The sequence below is a fragment of the Rattus norvegicus genome (assembly GCF_036323735.1).
Source record: "Rattus norvegicus strain BN/NHsdMcwi chromosome 3 unlocalized genomic scaffold, GRCr8 chr3_unlocalized_3, whole genome shotgun sequence".
Lineage (NCBI taxonomy): Eukaryota > Metazoa > Chordata > Mammalia > Rodentia > Muridae > Rattus > Rattus norvegicus.
This window is the reverse complement of record NW_026947364.1, coordinates 190,326-197,258: the sequence shown is the minus strand read 5'-3', so window position 1 is coordinate 197,258 and position 6,933 is coordinate 190,326. Positions and strand designations below refer to the sequence as shown.

General features: G+C 40.5%; 1 long non-coding RNA gene across 1 annotated transcript; it reads left to right on the top strand.

The window, feature by feature from the left end:
* Positions 1-682: 682 nt before the first annotated feature.
* Positions 683-3,801, top strand: LOC134484538 (uncharacterized). The gene is made up of 3 exons (XR_010061982.1): positions 683-821; positions 1,885-2,265; positions 3,713-3,801. It is a non-coding gene; the product is annotated as an uncharacterized LOC134484538 (long non-coding RNA).
* The last annotated feature ends 3,132 nt before the right edge of the window (positions 3,802-6,933 follow it).

The following is a 6,933-nucleotide window of genomic DNA, read 5'->3' as shown; positions in this document are numbered from 1 at the left end:
CATCCTGTTTTGCTGCATTTGATCTAATGAATTCCTTGTAACCAGAAGTGTTGGTAAATTTTAAAGACATTTAAAATATGACGGGTCGATATGGGGTTTGTCATCAGTTTATCCCGACTTTGGAAGCAGGTCCAGGAGCTAATTTTTCCTCGCTCTTTGCAAAGAATCCGTAATTCATGATTGCCATTGACTTCAATACAAGGTATTTAACCCTGTCAAATTCCAGCTTTGTTTGAATAAAAATGTCCCTCCTCTAATTGTGGATTTTGATAAAGATAATTTTGGGGTGCTACCCAGTGGGCTGCCTCGGAGGGAGAGGCTACCAATATTTCTGATACGGAGAATGACTTAAAGATAACCAAAGGAAAGATAGGAGCTGGGAAAATAACCACCAAGGATGTTGGTGACTCAGAAACCAAAGACTTTTTCAGAAAAAAAAATGCATGAAAAGAGCTACATGGGCAGACTGTGACTCGAGTCATCAGAATATTTGGGTGGGTACTTTACTTTGGGTCTCCAGGAGGCTACACGAGAAGCTAAAACCTAGATGCTGGACGTTTCTAAGCGTTACTAGGGAAGGAACTGGGCTGAGAGGGCTTCTATGATGTAAGCAGAGCCTGGATGATGTCACAGAGCACTGGGCGGAGGTTGCGCTTCTCTTCCACTTGGGGGCGGTAGACTCCACTGAAGGTGGGTTCACTATCTTCGCAGCGGGGTGTGAAAGCCAGTTCAGCTCCTGAACCCCACAATTGTTCAACAGCCTTTTGGTGCCTGACCGGTTTCCGAAGACAGAATCTGGACGACATGGACATTTTCTTTCGGTAAATACGTTTATGAAGATAACTGGGACCCTTGTAGCCCAGAAAGATAAATGTTTTCCCTCGTACAGCGAGTAACCGACTGTTCTGATGTCTTCCACGTTTGAGAGCTCGGCGGACGGTCTAGGCTAGTCAGTCTAAGAGTTTATTATCCTTTGCTAACAATATCTAATTCATAATTCTACTAAAATGCCAAAGCTCCTCTCTGTGCCTGAGCATTTTAGGAGATAATATGTCTTTGTTTTTTTTTTTTTTTTTTTTTTTGGTTTTCTGTTTTTTGTTTTTTTTTTTCGGAGCTGAGGACCGAACCCAGGGCCTTGTGCTTGCTAGGCAAGTGCTCTACCACTGAGCTAAATCCCAACCCCAGGAGATATTATTTCTAAATGTCTGCTGTTGCCTACACAAAAGACTCTTGTTGCGGTCGAAGATGCAACAGCGTCGCGGAATAAACCTGGGGCTGGGTCAGGATGCACAGTACAGAAAGCCAGTGGACTGGTGTGCTGTGTCTCTGGGCAGACACTTGTGGATGTTGCCACATAGTTCATAGTTAGAGGGTAGGAGAGGGGTGTGGCCACCCTTCTGGCTCCTTTGCTATCCTTTCTCTGTTCTGCTTGCTTAAAGTGGGGATAGGGATACTTAATCCCACACTGACCTAGACATTCAAGGAGAGGTTCCTCAGCAGAGACAAAGTGCCTCGGGCTGATGAAATGTGTCTGAATATGTTATTCTGAGCTGTAGAGAACCATTTGTTCTTTTCCCTTTGAACTTTAGATTTTGATTTTTGAGACAGGGTTTTTCTGTGGGTAGCTTTGACTACCCTGGAACTAACTCTGTAGACCAGGCTGGCCTTGATCTCACAGAGGTCGGCCTCCCTCTGCCTCTTGAGTGCTGGAATTCAAGGTGTGCTCCTCCATTGCCCAGCCCTCCTACGAACTTCTGATTACGATAGAATTAGATTCAGATGGTCAAACCTGTCTACCATCGCCTTCCTCACCTGCTCCAAAGTTCTCTTAGACAAAAGCCTTGGTCCAGCGCCCTCCCCACCCCACCCCCATTGTTCTTGCAGGCTCTCATATGACAGAGGGAACAGCATTGTGTCTGGTTTAAGCAGGTGAGCTCTTCAAACGCAGGCCACAGGCAAGTATGAAGCCTGAACACAGAACGATAGCCACAAGACAGTGGACCAGGATGCCGTGGCCTACCACACGAGGTCTACAGCCAAGAAGAAGAGGATGTCTCTGAGGAGGATGAGCACACCATCCACACAGAAGCCTTCTCCCCAGGCCTTGGGGGACATTGTGGGCTGCAGAATTTCTCACGGATGGAAGGAAGGTGATGAGCCCGTGACCCAATGGAAGGCCATCATTCTAGATCACTGAGAAACGCCATGTCCTACCTGCTGAACAGCTTTCCTTACATTGACCAGTTTCGAGGGTGCACTTTCCAGGTCTGTCTCCTGGTACACAGTGGAAACCTTTACGTACTCCATCTCTCTAAAGCTAGAGACTTCTCTCTGCTTCATTAGTGGTTACATGCTCTGAATGGAGAAAGTTAGTCAGGGGCTCGGCATGGGTTGAAAAGATTTAGGAACATGGAGTATAGGAGATTCCTCTAGATAATATTTTTATTCCCATGTTCATTCCTGTGACATAGAGTTCAATTTTCTAGGTTTTCTCTGTTTCCCAATGGGCAGTGTTTTCCCTATATACCATTAATTTATTGAATATTGTATTACACAAATGTGATCATGTTCTTGTTTTCTTCTCTAGCTTAGTGCTGAAAAAGGTGATACCCAATACTGTATTAGAACAAATTTTACATAGTACACCTAAAAAAACAAATTATTCAGAAGGCCAACGTAACTTCATAAGTAAGCAATTTGAATTAAAGAGAAATGGTTAAATATTGTATTATTTATCTTTAAAAGTATTCTTATAAGAACCTTTAAAAACACACAAATCTAAACATCTGTATAAAAATGTCATATCTGCTTTAAATGATCAGAATGCACATCTGTGAATGGCAATTCTTATTAAATCCTATCAGGAAGCTGAGGGTATAACTGGGTCAGAAATCAGTCATCAGCAGTCCAGCCTCTGTGACAGTCACACCACTAGCCTGTGCCGCCATTGCTCTTGATCCATGACCTTAAAAGGTCCCAGCTATTCTGAATTTAAAATTGTTCCATACATTGTTTTTTACATCAGAGTCAGTAGGGAAAACATCTTAGCCAGCTTCACGAAAAATTTTATTTTTCCAAATGCTTTTTAAGGGCGGTGGTCGTCGCTGACCATTCTATATCTCCTTGGGCAATGATGGAAGCACTGATCTGCCCCAGAGACAATCCCTAAAAGACCTCAACCACTGTTATTGCAAATGCCAATGGCGCTGCCCTCTCAGTGGTGGGAAGCTCCATGAGGATTTTCAGGCACTTCTTAGAGTAAGAGAGAATGAGTGCAATAACCGAGAGACACTCTGCATGAAGTCCTCGTGGAGTTCATGACTCACCAAGGTCCAACGAGGCTGTGCTGAAGAGTGGGCCATACCCCAGGAGTTCTAAAGCTCTGTGCCATTCCTCCTTCACAGGTCTTGGCAATATTCCAAGTCAGAACCAAATTTGAACCATGCTTTACCCTGGATAGAATTTCAAATACTATACTGAGTAGGGAAAGAGGGCAGCCTTACATTGTCCTTGATTTTAATGGAATTGCTTTACGTTTCTTTACATTTCGGTTGATGCTGGGTACCGGCTTGCTGTCCATTGCCTCTATTATGTTTCTGGATAGGACTGGTATCCCTGATCGCTCTCATGCTTTTAACATGAAGGGGGGTTGGAATAGTTTTGCAAGCTTTTTCAGGATCTACCGAGACTATCATGTGATTTTTTCTTTCAGATTCATTATATAGTGGATTATATTGATGGACTTTCAGAAATTGAACCATCCCTGCCTCCCACTAGAAATTAATAATTGCACAGCATAACCTACAGAAGGGATCTCATATTCACATGCATACTCTAACAGCTCTCCATAAAAAAAAACAAAAACAAAAACACAGAACCAAAAAAAATACATGCACCCTATAGAACAGATCTAATACTCACATACACACTCAAACATCCCAATGGAAAAAACAAAAACCAAAAAACATGCAAGCAAAATAACCCTGCTCCCGCAGCATCAAAATAGCATGAACTAAATATCACTTCTCATTAAAACCTTTAAGCATTAATGACCTCTATTCAACAGTAAAATAACAGATGCTAACACATGGATTTAAAAACAGTATCCCTCCTTCTGTTCCACTCAAGAAACACAATCCAGCAACCGAGATAGACACAACCTCAGACTAAGGGGTTGGAAAAGGTTTTCCAAGCAAAGGACACAAGAAACAAGATGGTGTAGCCATCCTAACATCCAGCAAATCAAACCTTCAACCAAAAGTAATCAGAAGAGAAGGGGAAGGACACTTCATATGCATCAGAGGAAAATCCACCAAAATGGCATCTCCATTCTGGATGTCTATATCCCAAATACAAAAGCAGCAACATTAGTGAGAGAAATATTGCTGAAGCTTAAATATCACATCGAACCTCACACATTGATAGTGGGGGACATCAATGTGCCATCTCACCAAGGGCAGGTCATTGAGACAGAAACTAAAAAAGGAAACAATAAAAATAGAAGATGTAACTGGCATGGGTTTCAATTAATCTGACCTCATTGATATCTACAGAATATTTCACATGAATACAAAAGGACACACTCTCTTTTCATTACCTCATGGAACCTTATCCTAAACTGATCATGTTCTCCCTCACGAAACAAACCACAGCAGACACAGAAAGACTGCGCTAACCATTGGATCTTCTCAGATCGCCATGGATTAAAACTGGACTTCAACAATAACAAAAAGTCTATAAACTCATGGAAATTCAATAGCTTGCAACTGAAGACTTTTTTTCAGAGAAGACTTGAAAAAAAAAGGGTTCTGAGAATTCAATGGAAATGAAGGCACATCTTCTCCAAACTTAAGGGACATAAGGAAAGCAGCGCTAAGAGGAACGTGCACATGCAGCACAGGGCGCTTTCATAAAGAAACCGGAGAGACCCCACACTAGCAACTTCCCAGAACACCTGAAAGCTCTAGAATAAAAAGAAGCAAATACATATTAAAGGAGGAGACAGAAAGAAATGATCAGACTCGGGGCGAGAGTGATCCATCAGAAACAAAGAGAATACAAAGATCAACAAAAACAAGAGCTGGTTCCTTGGGGAAATCAACCAGACAGACAAACACTTAGACATATAAAGTAATACGAGGTAAGACAGCATCCAAAAAACAAAATCAGAAATGAACAGGGAGCCGCATCGATGGACAATGATGAAAGTCACAGAATCATTAGGACTCACTTCAAAAACCTGCTGTCTACAAAATTAGAATCTCTGAATTAAATGGATGATTGTGTATATGGATAACACTGACCACAGGTAAACTGAGGTAAGATAAATTTTGTAAAATAGTTCTACAACCCCTAAAGAGACAGGAAGTGTAATTAAGTTTCCTCACTGAAAAATCCTCAGGGCCAGATTGATTGAGCGCAGACTCCTACCAGATTTTCAAAGAATTCTCAACCTTCTCCAAAACACAGAAACAGGAGGAAAACGCCAAACTGATTCCAGGACACCACTGTCGCCCCGATACCTAAATCACAAACGACTCAACGAAGAAAGAATTTCAGACGAATTTCCCTTATGAACATTGGTGGAAAAAATACTAGGTAAAATGCTCGAAAACAAAATCGAAGGACATATGAATCCTCCATCCAGCACCATCCAGTAGGCTTCCTCCTGAGGCTGCAGGAGTGAATCAGTCTATGAAAACCCCTCAAAGTGATCCACCATATAAGCAAACTGAAGTGAAAAAAATATTCTACCCTCAGCATTTCCCATCAACATGCGAGCTCCACTTGGAGTAAATTTTGTGGATATTTCATACCATGCAATATATATTTATATGTGTATGTGTGTGTGGGTGTGTGTATATACATACATAAAATACTATTATAATAAATTAATATATAAAATTAGTATATATTAACATTATAATAATATAATTAATATTGATATACTATATTAACATAGTAAATTGTTATATATCAACATTATGATAATATATAATAAATGTTAATATACTATATTAATATATAAAATTATATATTATTATAATAAATAATAAATATATTGTAGTAATATATCAAATTGTTATGTATTAATATCATGATATAATATAATTAATATTAATATATTATGTTAGTATATTAAATTATAATATAGTAATAATACTATACCTCTCTTACCCTCTTCTGCCTCTCTACATAACCCCACCCTCAACCCTCCAGTATCAACTTTCCCCTCTGGCTCCCTGTCATAGGCTCTAGCATTTACTGAACAGTTAAAATGGAGAGAAGGTTCATATGTGATCACCTGAGTCCATGATAGAGGGCTAGTCGGGGCAAACTCCTTTGAGTAAGCAGATAAATATCAGGATACAAATAACATTTGCTGGGGGAAGATCAAATCTGAATAATGACTTTGCATATCTCTCCAGTGGATTATGAGAAAATGGGGAATATTCTTCCTAAAGACCCAGCTATACCACACCTGGGCTTATATCTGAAAAGACCTGCCATACCGCAAGGACATGTGCTCCGTAAGGTTCCTAACTGCTTTCTTAATAATGAACAGAAAATAGAAATAACCCAGATGCCCCTCAACCAAAGAATGGCTACAGAAAACGTGGTTCATTTACACTTTGGAGTACTACGCAGCTTTGAAAAATAAGGACATTGAGAAGCTGCGGTCAAATATATGGAATGAGAAAGTCTTGTCCTGAATGAGGTAACTGAGACCCAAAATATCATGTACACACTCACTTAAAAGAGGGTATTAGCCATAAAGTACAGAATTCACACACTACGATCTACGGAACCAAAGAGGATAAACAAGTAGGGAGGGACAAGAAAAATGCTTGAATTTCACTCAGAAGGAGGAATAAACTAATGAGAGGAGGCAGATGGAAGGGAAGGATTGGGTGGCTGAGGGGATGGGACGGG